Raw genomic sequence first — 12844 nt, 5'->3', positions numbered from 1 at the left:
TAGGCTTGGATGATGGCATCCCTCCTTCATTGGTAGGAAAGAGATGGTGCCTAGTGGTGCACTGGTCAGGAGTGGAAATCACTTTGGGTTTTCTACATGAAGCCATATCCCTCAAGACAGGGCAAAGGAGTATCTATAGTCCATAGAAAATAAACTGAGTTGTGAGTGACTAGAACTGAATGTCTCTCTGATCATAGGTCTTGATGTCTGTGTCCCTTTAATCCAGACAAATCAGTGGCCCCATCCAAGAAATATAAGAGAAAGGGTGGGATTCCGTTCTTTACTAGGCTCAAGGTGCTATGAATAAGAGAAAGAAATTAAGCCTATCTACTAGACCCATGCATTGGCAACAAGCTGTGATCAGACTTACAAGTTTTAGAGTATCTTCTCACAAATCATAAAAGCTATATTATCATACTCACATTATAAAATGGTGGTAAGAAAAAAAATCTATGCACAAAGAAAGTAACTAACATAATTTGATGCAATGAACATATTTTTATGAGATATATAGATATATAGATACACACACACACATAATGTTGAGATAATATATTAACATAAAGATATTAATGTTAGTCAAGTAGTTTACAACCTGAAAACATTTCCCGGTACATCATAATTTGGGCCCCAGGACAACCCATGAGGAAGGCAGTACAGTGAATATCATCCCCATTCTACAGATGAGACCACCAAGAGAAGGCAATCAGTTGATCCTTCAACATCCCTCACACAACGAGGGGGGCAGAGTGGAGCCTGAGTCACATTTTCCCGACTTTAGGACCAATCTAACAACCTATTCTTATAGGAACAGCTGCCATATGAAAGCAAACAAGTCATGGGCTAATTCTTATCCTCCACAGCACTGTAGCTGGCTTGCTACTCTCATTACTAACCCCTTCTCTAAGCTGCAGGCAGTGTTGTGGAAAGAATAAAAAGTCATGATGCCAAATAAGATTTGTAATGTGTGTGAGTTTCAGAAGGCAAGAGGAAGCCTGGGCATGTAGTACACAGCTGATGATGAAACGGGACACTTACTGAGATTGATGTCTTTTTAAATACAACAGTTGTACTCTGTGTGTGTGTGTCGTGTGTGTGCGCGTATCTATCTTTATGTGTGGGTGTATATAGCAGTGTAAAAAATATGATCCTGAGGATCAAAAGCCCCCAAGCCTCATTAAATGCAAGCTTCTGAAATAGACTGATGTGCTATTGAACACAAAATATTCATGTATCTCTGATGGAAAGTATCTTCTTCAGAGTGTGTTGGATGAATATGATGCTATAAATCCAGGGCTTGCCAAGAAAGATTTTTCCAGTGGCTTTGTAGACAGGAGGGTAATCTGGCCCACTGTAATTTTATCTGTTTTTGGAAAGGGGGAGGATAAGTCTCCATTGCTCAAAGCTTCTGGGCACACAAATAAAAAAATAATGAATTACAGCATTAGAAGTCCATGAAGCAAACACATGGTTAGGTTAATAACAAGTAAATATTTGCAGGAGCCAAAGAATAGCACATTTGGGTTGGAAGGTGGGACGTGGGTTGTTAAGAGCCAGGAAAATGATGAAGATGCTGGTATGGGCTTAGGAGCTCACGCTGTATGGATTCAGAGACCGTAGCTCTGTTTTCCCCCCATGGCACCTCCAACTGCAATTCTTAATGAGTTATTACATCCTGGGCTGAGCAGGCAACGTGGCACATTAGGAAGTACGTTAAGGAACAATTCACTGCCTTGCAGAGTTTACAATCTGAAGAGGCTAGAAATGAGCCCTGGAGACCTTTATTTAGAGGAGGTGAAAATAGAGAGACTTCTAGGAAAAGCCAAAGTGATTTTTATCAACGGTCTAAATGCTGCAAGTAGGCTTACTGATATGTAGAGAACAGTTACTAGAGTCCTTCCCTTCAACAGAAAGGCTCCATGGTGAGTGAGTGAGTATGTCTGGGCGGAGCAGAAGCTGGTGGACAAAACCAAGTTGTGTGGCAGGTGTCGGTTCATTTTAACATTTTTTCACAAGGAAGGCAGAAGACGCCCTTACAGGTGTGCAACAGTAAAAATATAATGTGAAGGTAAGGAAACAAGAGACTCCGGCTTCTGAGGAATCGGTGTCTTAGCCCCATGAACAGATGTTGTACCCTGACTTAGCATGAGGACAGCGGGGGAAGCAGCATTTTCTGAACCCCTACTACGTCCAGGGTCTGTGCCGGCTCCTTCCGTGGATCTTACCCATTTCGTCTCCTCAAGAGTCTTGAAAGATGAAGATTTAAGCTCATGTTTAAGCAACAAATGCAGCGATAACTGAAGGGACCCACGTCTCTGCGATGTAACACCTCGGTGCTGCTTCTCCCTCGCTGCAATTCTGGCCTTTCTGTACTTCCTTCAAAGTGTTCTGGTTTTGGTGTTTCCTCTGCTGCCACCCTGTTCAACTCCTACAGTCCTGTGTCCCGCTAACAGGGAAGCCAGCTTTCTGTGTCTCCGGAAGTGAGAAGGGGAAGGAGCTCAGGTTGGACACGCCATCTGCCACTACATGTCCTTGAACTGCACTGGCACTCCGCATTGGCTGTTCCCTCCTCTTCTTTCTTTTCCTCCTCCCCCTTTCATCCCTCAGTGATGATAGCAGCTCCATTAATTTGCAGAAGCAGGCAATGATGTGTAATTTGAAGATACAATGTAGGAAAACATCACCTTTCCCCTCTCCTTGCAGAAACAACGCTAAGCATTTTTTGGTGTGAGTTACACCAAGTTCAAAGTTCCTCCAAGGGTCATTACATAATATGTTTACTGAATACCTATAGTTTGCCATGGACGGTGCTGGCAGCTTGATAGCTTCCTGTGTGTAGGCTGGGAGGAACACATAATAGTAGAGAGTTCTTAAATGTGTATGATAGGATTTTTAGTTTTCAGAAATTAAAGAAACACACACACACACACACACACACATGCAAATAAAAGGTAGGTATAGCACACCTACCACAGCATAGAAAATAAAGTGCCAACACCATGCAACGTAAAGAAAAGTCAATGTTGATCAAAGGAAGATGGAGAGAATCAGTTTGAACAGAGCCTTACTTACACAAAACCAATCGGAGCTGGCCTCACTGTGTAGTGTAAATGGCCAACCTGGCCAACCGAAACCATTTTTTAAACCATACCAGGATGAGTGTTTTTCATATTCTTTGATATATGAAATAAATATATGAAATCTATTTATTCTTTGATATATGAGAAAATAAAATTTATTTTATGTTCCTGATTTGCTTTCCTTTTACTATTTCCCCTTACTTTTTTGTCTGAAATTAAAAAAAAAAACAACTTTTTAAAATATTTTTCAAAGACTTTTAACATTTATTTGAGAGAGAGAGAGAGCGAGCATGGGGCGGGCGTCAGAGGGAGAAGCAGACTCCCTGTTGAGCAGAGAGCCCAACGTGGGACTCAATCCCAGGACTCCAGGATCATAACCTGAGCTGAAGGCAGTTGCTTTACTAACTGAGGCACCCAGGTGCCCCCCAAAAAGGTTTTTTTTTTTTAATTAAAAAAAATTTTTTTTTAAACTTATTTGACAGAGATATCACAAGTAGGTAGAGAGGTAGGCAGAGAGAGAGGAGGAAGCAGGCTCCTCATTGAGCAGAGAGAGCCTGATGTGGAGCTCAATCCCAAGACCCTGGGATCATGAACTGAGCTGAAGACAGAGGCTTTAACCCACTGAGCCACCCAGGTGCCCATAAGTTTTTAAATAATGGTGATTTTCAGGGTGGAAAGAGAAGTTGAGACAGGCTAGTGGCTGATCAGAATACAAAAGAGATTCCCTGAGTCTCCCAGGGTTTTGAAAGCTCAGTGAAATACCAGGTGTTATATGCAAACATTGAGTCATGGACCACTACATCAAAAACTAATGAAGTACCATGTAGTGATCATCATAATATTATTTTTTAAAAAAAGAAGTTTAATAAAAAAAAGAAGTATGCAAATACAATGTCTGCCCCCTGGTGCCACATGTTGGGAAGGTACCAATGGTTTGGGGGCAGGATTTCCTGGAGCACATGTTGGATGATACCATAAAATATTTCCAGTGGGTTCTTCATAAGGCAAGCTTCAAGGGCATAGCGTGGCCCTCAAGATGCTGCAGGAATCTACCTGATCCCAAATTCTTTTTTAGCATATTCCTTTCTACAGGAATTTTTTTCTACAGGAATATGCTTCCATCCAGCATGATAACTAAAATATCTTGCAACTTTTTCCTAGGACATTTAACTCAGCAAGCACTTATTTAATACCTGTTGTGAACTACATCCAAGGAGGCACTTGGTACTTCCCCAGTAACCTTGTTTATACATCCAAAGCGTTCCCTTTTCCCTTAACTGCTTCTGCTTTGTAGGTTACTTGAATTCTCTGTGCTTCAGTGTCCTCATGCTAAATTACAATGATAACTATAGAACCTAGTCAACAAAATTTTTGTGAAGTATGACTTCATATATGTGAGGTCCTTAGAAGAGTGGGTGATGTATGTTCAATGTTTCATAAACAAGAATTCTTATCGTTGTTTTTACTTTGTCTGTGGGGCAGGGGGACTTACTTCGGGCCTTTTCAAGTGAGTGGGATTTAGATTCTCCAACTGATGCCCCAATGGCAAGCACAGTGGGAGGACTGCACAAAGAGTGTTCAAATAGAGAATCAGACTGGGAGTCAAAATACTCGTGCATTAATAAGGAACACTTAGGATAAACAATGACAAGAGGAATTATATCAAGTCCCTGCTACAGACAGCTAGGCAGGAGGATCTGCATATACTTCTGCCTCGAATGCTTTGTGCATGACCTTGAACAAAGTAGTCTCCCTTGCCAGTTCCTTGTACTCCACTCGTCAAGTGAGATGTTTGATGTGATCATTGATCAACACACTTTTTAATTATTAGAAGAACCCTCTTAAAATAAAAAAAAAATTCTTACAATCTTTTATATCAGTGGAAAAGCTTCACCCAACTTGGAGCCTCCAGAGGAACACAGCTTGGAAACGTTTAGATTAAAAGGTATCTGTTTATTATGTTAAACACATAGCTGTCTGAGAGCATAGCATCATGTAAATTATTGATACGGCTCTGTGAGTTTGCAGTTGATTTCTGTAGTCTAGGGGGATTTGAAACTTAGCAGCTGAGGTGATCCTAGTTCATCTAGAGGACTTGCAAGGACTATATGGCTGCGATATGAGTGTAACCTTAAGAGATGCCACACAGTGACTTGAATAACCCCTGCCGTTCACATCTGCAGTGAGCCATCATAACCTATTACATAGAATAGGTTCCATAGAGAGATCCATAGTCTTTGATGAGCTCAAGCTTATTGAAAAGAGATACTGTTGGCTAATAAATGTTGTTTTACTCAATCTCTAAAAATACCCAATAGAATGTGTCCTATATATTTTACATGATATATAAGACATATATAATATGTTTCATATATATCCTGTATGTTTTTATACACACACAGGCACACACACATGTGTATATGTACATTTATATATACATTTGTGTGTGTATATATACACTGATAAGATGTATACATATATCCTATCAGTTTTGTATCTCTGAAGAACCCTGACTAATATACATTTTTGATATTTTGTAAATTATGTATTATATTTATATACCTCCCCTGGCTAGCTTTAAAATTTTATCAAATAAAAATTTATATAATTATTAATGAAAAATGTGAATATATTTTTGTCTCATCTCCCTTGAATCCTGTACCTGCATACTTCCTATTAAAATTATATGAAAAGGGGCACCTGGGTGGCTCAGTTGGTTAAGCGACTGCCTTCAGCTCAGGTCAGAATCCTGGAGTCCTGGGATCGAGTCCCACATTGGGCTCCCAGCTCCACAGGGAGTCTTCTTCTCCCTCTGACCTTCTCCTCGCTCATGCTCTCTCTCACTGTCTCTATCTCTCAAATAAATAAATAAAAATAAAATATTTGAAAAAAAATAAAATTATATGATAAAAAGGGGTACCTGGGTGACTCAGTTAAGCATCCAACTGTTAAGCCTCCAACTCTTAGGTCAGCTCAGGTCCTGACCTCTGGTCTTAAGCTCAGGGTTGTGAGTTCAAGCCCCACTTTAGGCTGCATGCTGGGCATAGAGCCTATTTGAAAAAAAAAGTTAAAAAATATGAAATTAATTTATTTTTATTTAGAGTATTATCAAATTTTTACCATCATGTATCAATAATCCCTTATATTTAAAATAAATTGTATTAGTGTTTCCTCATTAATATGCTCTTTCTTTTATTCAATGTCTGCCCCTTTCTTGTTGACTCCCCTCCCTCCCATTTTGTGGTGATGTGTATATATATATATATATATATATATATATATATATATATTTTATTTTTGAGAACATTTTATAGAAGCAGTGTTAATTGAATGGTAAATTTTCTCAGTCATTGAATGTCCAACAATATCTTTATTTTGTCCTTAAAATTAAGTCGCAATTTGGTAAAAGCAGAATTCTAGGTTCAAAATCCTTTTTTATCCCATGAAGAAATTACTTTTTGTCTTTGAACATCCATTGTTGCTCATGAAAAGTCAGTATCAATTTTATTCATATATAGAAACATATATATGTATGTGTATATATATTCTGCCAGGTATTAAGAATTTATGTCTAGGGGCGCCTGAGTGGCTCAGTGGGTTAAGCCACTGCCTTCGGCTCAGATCATGATCTCAGGGTCCTGAGATCGAATCCCGCATCGGGCTCTCTGCTCAGCGGGGAGCCTGCTTCCCTCTCTCTCTCTGCCTGCCTCTCCGTCTACTTGTGATTTCTCTCTGTCAAATAAATAAATAAAATCTTAAAAAAAAAAGAATTTATGTTTATCTTTCTTGTTCTTAAATATCACATGCATGCTATAAAACATGAAGCTGTTTTTTTTTTTTTTATCCTATTTTACATTTGGTAGGTGGGTCCTTTCAGTCTGAAAAGTTGATCTTTTAATAGCTTAGGGAAATTTTTTTCTACATTCAAATATTATTCTCTGATGACTTCCTTTTACTTTTTTCTTTCTCTACTTTTTTGGGGGAGTGTTTCTTCTTTCTGGAACTTCTATTGGCATATGTTGGAACTTCTGGATCCATATTGTGTTCTGAACTTTCCATTCATAATTTCCATTTGCCTTATGAAACTATGTTTCTGAACAATCTTTCACTGTTTCATCTTCCAATCAATAATAAGATTCTAAATATTGCATTCTGCTATTCAGCCATTCAGTCCCATTAGGTACATATTTATTTAATTTAACATATAATCATAATTTCCAAGGACTCTAATTAGTTGGTTCTTTTCCATACAAACCTAGTTTCTGATGTATGTTTCTTTTCTTTTCTTTTTCTTCCTTTTTTTTTTTTTAAAAGATTTTATTTATTTATTTGGCAGAGACAGTGAGAGAAGGAATACAAGCAAGGGGGAGTGGGAGAGGGAGAAGCAGGCTCCCTGCTATCAGGGATCCTGACGCGGGCCTCCATCCCAGGACTCTGGGATCATGACCTGAACCAAAGGCAGAGGCTTTAACCCACTGAGCCACCCAGGAGCCCCTTAATGTATGTTCCTAGTGAAGATACCTCATTATCCCTTTAAAAATGAAAATGAAAGCCATATTATTTTTTCTCTAAAAAATATTCAAAGCTTTAGTTTTCTGTTTGTTGAATTTAGTAAATTCCTTTCTTAGTATCATTCTTTCCTAAATATTTTGTGATTCTTGTTGTTGCTCACCATTTTATTGGAGATTTCCTTTTGAAATCTTGTGGATTTCAAATTTTGGGAGGATCTTGCATCTGATTATTGCATTCAGGCCCCAGTGACTGCGGGCTCTCCTGCAGAGCATGGCTCTGGTGGCCTTTTACCTGGATTTGGTGATGACTCACAGTTTTGAAAGTCAGTAGCCCCCTGGGACACTGCCTCTACTGCCTTATGTAGGGAGGTACTGGCCCATGTGCCCAAAAGTACTGTCCTTGTCTGAGCTTAAAAGCTGGGGACAAATTTGCTATTGGGAAGAGCTGACAACCCAACCTCTTGAAAGCTGTCACCTAATTAATCACTTTCGGAGATGCCCAGGGAACCTGCTCATACCACTGTGTCTTGGCTTGATGTTTCCTGAGCTGTTCCTACAGCAGCAGAACTGGGTTGTGTTCCTCTAGGTTTCTGGCTTTTTGTTTGTTTGTTTGTTTTAACCAACTATATATATATTTTTTTAATTTTTTATTTTTTATAAACATATATTTTTATCCCCAGGGGTACAGGTCTGTGAATTGCCAGGTTTACACACTTCATAGCACTCACCAAAGCACATACCCTCCCTAATGTCCATAACCCCACCCCCCTTTGCCCAACCCTCCTCTCCTCAGCAACCCTCAGTTTGTTTTGTGAGATTAAGAGTCACTTATGGTTTGTCTCCCTCCCAATCCCATCTTGTTTCATTTATTCTTCTCCTACCCATTTAAGCCCCCATGTTGCATCACCACTTCCTCATATCAAGGAGATCATATGATTAACCAACTATGTTTAATACTATTTGCTACATCAACATATATTCCAAGAGGTGTTAATATTTCTCTTTCTCTAGTAGCACTATTGTTTTCCATTCCATTTTAACTTTTCATTTTAGAATGATTTTCAGCTTATAGTTGAAATAATATGCAAAGAACTCTCATTCCACTTACGTATTTTTCAAATTCCTTTCCTTTTCTCTCACAATTTTTTTTTTCTGAATCATTGGCATCTAGATTGAATACATCTTCTTAGTCTTTCTTATTTTATTACCTCAGTGTATTATGTCTCAGTATTTTCTTTTCTTTTTGAGGATTTTATTTATTTATTTGAGAGAGAGAGAGAGATTGAGAGAACAAATGGGAGGAGAGGTAGAGGGAGAAGCAGACTCCCTGTGAGGTGGGACTTGATCCCAGGACCCTCAGATCATGATGTGAGCTGAAGACAGATGCTTAATCAACTGAGCCATCCATGTGCCCCTATCTCAGTATTTTCTAAGAACTGGGATATTTTTTTACATAAATACAATAAAGTTATAAAATTCAAAAAATTCAACAGTGATACAAAGTTTTTATTTAATCTACAGTCCACATTCCAATTAAAAGATGTTTCTCATAATTTCCTTTATAACATCTCTACTTTCCCATTACGGTATTTGGCTGAAATCACACAGTGCATTTACCGATCATATTTGTTTAGACCTTCTCTAATCTGGAACATTTTCTTAGCCTTTCTTTTCTCTCATGACATCGATGTGTGTTAAGACAACACGGCAGTCATCTTGTAGATTGTTTCACTTTGTTTTCTTCAGTGTAGAGTTAATATTTTTTTCCTTTTGTAATTTCCAGAAAACTATATTGAGACTATATTGAGCTCTGTATGAACATAGAAATCACCCATAGATTTAGCATCTATTGATCATCTGTTCTTGCTTCACTTTTACTGTTATGGCTAAGAAATAGTAATTTTCTAATTTCATAATTCTTGTGTATATATTAATTGGTATTCTGATTATTAAAAAGAGGCTTTTCTCTTGTCATCTATCTACTACTTAACAACATCTTTTTATTTTTTTCTTCTTTAATTTTTATTCAGTGAGTTATATTGCATTACTGTTTTATTTATTTTGATGCCAAAATTTTCCTAGAACCATCCAGAGTGGGTTGCTCAAAGGTAACTTCTATGTCTTCTTACTACATTCTCATCTTTTCTTTTCCTGTTTTTAGAACGTTCTTTTGCTTTACAGTGAAATAAGGCAATCCAGGTTCATCCAGTATTTTCTGCTTTCCAAACCTAGAGAGGGCCATATTTTAGAAGACTCAGTTCCTCTTAGAGGAGAATGCTAGTTAGAAACCACAATCTGAGCAGTAGTGTCCTTATTACTGGGGTGTACTCATACCAGCATTAGTATGCTTTACTCACACTTGTTCCTGTGACTACTAATAAAATCTCAGGATTTGTTTGCTGCTCTTGTACTTTTACTTTTTAACTAAGTGTGTATTATCCATCAAAGTACTGAGTCCTGACATTACTAGTCTTAGTTCCTTCTGCCCACAAAATAGGATTATATTATTCACTTGAATATAACTGAGTCTATCTGAGTATGTTTTAATCCAGTTTCAGGATTTATTTTCAATTCTTGTTGATTTAATTTTATTTTAATTAATTTAAACATTTATATAGCTCCAAAAGTAAAAACAAACAAACAAAAACAACAAAAATTATATTAGTGAGAGGAAAGAAGTGTCATCGTATGCTGTTTTGTTAGTCCTCATTAATTCCATAGGGGACTGGGGGAGGGGTTATATGTGGACAGATTTGAAATAAGTGACCATCAATATCCTGGAACTATCTAGCCTAGTTTCCTATTTTTCATTATTATTTCAATTTAAGAAGAAAATAATTTTATGAAATTCAGGACTGAAAAATCAAAGACATGTCCTAATTTTGCCAACCTAATCCCATTTCTAAATGCAATTAGTTTACCCACTGAAACTAGTTTCTGGACGAACCTACATATTCTGTTTGGCTTCTCAGCCAAATGGTGAAACCAATCTGCTTTCTTACTTTATTCCATCCAGCCAACATCTTCACTCTTGTTCAATCACAGACTTGGCAAAACTTCAGAATAGTTTTGGCAAAAGTTATTCTGATTTGAGTTATTATGATTTGAGAACTTGGAGGGTACGATGCAATGAAGTGCATTGTCATTTTGCCTCCTCAGCTTCCATAAACCACCAGAGGCTCTAGCTCGTTGGGGGTGGGGTGTGTTGGAAGGTTTCTGAAGGAAGTCTTCTGTGTGATCTATAGGCATTAACCAGGTAGAAAAGAATGTGGGGAAAGAGTTCAAGTAAATGGAGACTAGGTAAGCAATTCTATATGTGGATGACAGTGTGGTGAGTTAAAGGCCCAAGGAATCACACAAGAGCAGGTACACAGCATTGAGGGGTAAGGGCAGTGGGATAATGCATGGGGAGGAGGCCAGAACACAGGACCTTCTGTATGCCCATCCTTTATCTGACTAGTGCTCTCACTTGTAAGAAAATAAACTCTTTAATTAAATAAACAACATATTCCAAAGGCAGGTCTCTGGGTCACTGGGTATAGATGACAGCCTTCCTTCGTCCTGACACCTCAGAGAGAACTTTATGTTTTATACATTAAGAAGGTGATTCTGTCACATGAATTTGTTCTCTTTCTTCCCCATATCCTCACATCATTCTTGGCCCTTTTTCCCTGCATAGTCATCCAGTTTGGTATTCTCTACTGTTGTTCTGGACAGTCTTCACATTATCAGATTATCAGATCTAAAATGGATTTCTTCCCCAGCTGTATAAAGGAGCTATAAGGAAGTAGTCGGGACAGTCAAAACATAAGGCGGTGGGTGCGTTTGGGGCTCCAAGAGACTTCTGAAATAACTTTTGTGGATTTAGTTCAGAGAAATATAATGCAAAGCATCTCTTTATATGGCATGTCTTACTCTTACAAATTATTTAGAGATATGAAAGGAGACAGACCCAGAGAGGGAAAGAGAGAAAAAGGGACAGAGAACATTGCTACATAATCCTGTGCAGTATATTAACTCTCTTTCCATGCCTACGAAATTCCCAGGTTATGAGACAAAACTTGCCTCTCACTATACGTTGACAGTTATGGACAGTTACCTCCCCAGCATTTTTTGTAGCTTGATTTGCAACCATGATACATAACCCAGACTACAGGTTTGACCCAGGTTTTGAATTGCTGACTACAGAGGCACAGAACTGGAGACCGAAAACTGTCTCAGTGAAGAGGGAGCAGAGGCTATGCTTCGGGTTTCTAGGGATGGTAATGGCTGTGATTCTAGCAGGATCTGCCCAGAGTCCAGAAGTTGGCTGGGGAGTCCCTTAAGGGAACACCAGTGCAAGCTATTTCACATTTGCCCAGCCATAGAGACAGTAGTGATTTCCAGTGGACCAGTTCTGTGACCCGATTTTGGGTATTACTCTTGGCCATTTACCCCAAAATTTGGTTTTTCACCTTCATAGACAGCTGTTTAATACCTTTTAAAAAATAAATATAAATTTGCCCTATTTCATTTCTGTTGAATGCAACTAAGAACCTTGATTAATGTACTAGATAAGTCCCTTCATCTCTCTGGTACTCAAGTCCCCCCTCTGTGAAATTGGTTAGTTGGTCTATATGTTTTGGTAAGTTGGTCTAGCATAGTAAGAGTACTGAGCAAAGGCATAGAAACATTTTTTTACGATCAAAATTAAATAAATGAGAATAAGAATTCTTTGAAGTAGAGATAACAAACGACAGAATGGCTCATGTAGACCTCTCAGAAACGATGGACGCTCATTACTTATTTTCTGGTACTAAAATGATGAATGACCTGGCAGCGAACTTCTTACCCCATAGTAAGCACACTCTGCTTACATGAGAAGTGTGCTTATCAGAGAAGGAAGATATTTATGTTTTTAAGAAGTATTAGAATGCAAGTTCTTTAAAGGAGTTTTAGTTTTTTAAAGGGGTTTGCAATTTACCATTGAGGACGATATCACCCTTTCCATGGGAATTGCGATATTCAGGCTGAGAGATAATGAAAGGAGCAAGATGCTGTCTGGGAAGGAAAAGAGCTCCAGGGGAGAAAGGATGGATAGTCAGAACATATAAACTGAGCATTCAATTATTTTCCAGAGAAGGGAGAATCGAGATTTTTTTTTAGAACAAAATAAAGTCCTTTATAAGATCATCAGTTTCTTTTTGGAAAATATTTCAAAGTATTTGACATTCACAGACCTTTATGGGCAATGTGAGATATTTCTCAGGTTAC

The 12844-nt window shown here is 38.2% G+C and overlaps 1 protein-coding gene across 1 annotated transcript in view; it reads left to right on the top strand.

Moving 5' to 3' along the window:
* The window catches only part of LOC309871283 (uncharacterized protein), a 566681-nt gene that overhangs the window by 539149 nt on the left and 14688 nt on the right, over nucleotides 1–12844 (top strand). The window lies entirely within an intron of this gene.

The sequence above is a fragment of the Mustela nivalis genome (genome assembly GCF_964662115.1).
Source record: "Mustela nivalis genome assembly, chromosome: 8".
Lineage (NCBI taxonomy): Eukaryota > Metazoa > Chordata > Mammalia > Carnivora > Mustelidae > Mustela > Mustela nivalis.
The sequence above is the reverse complement of the archived record's forward strand: the minus strand, read 5'-3'. Positions and strand labels throughout refer to the sequence as shown.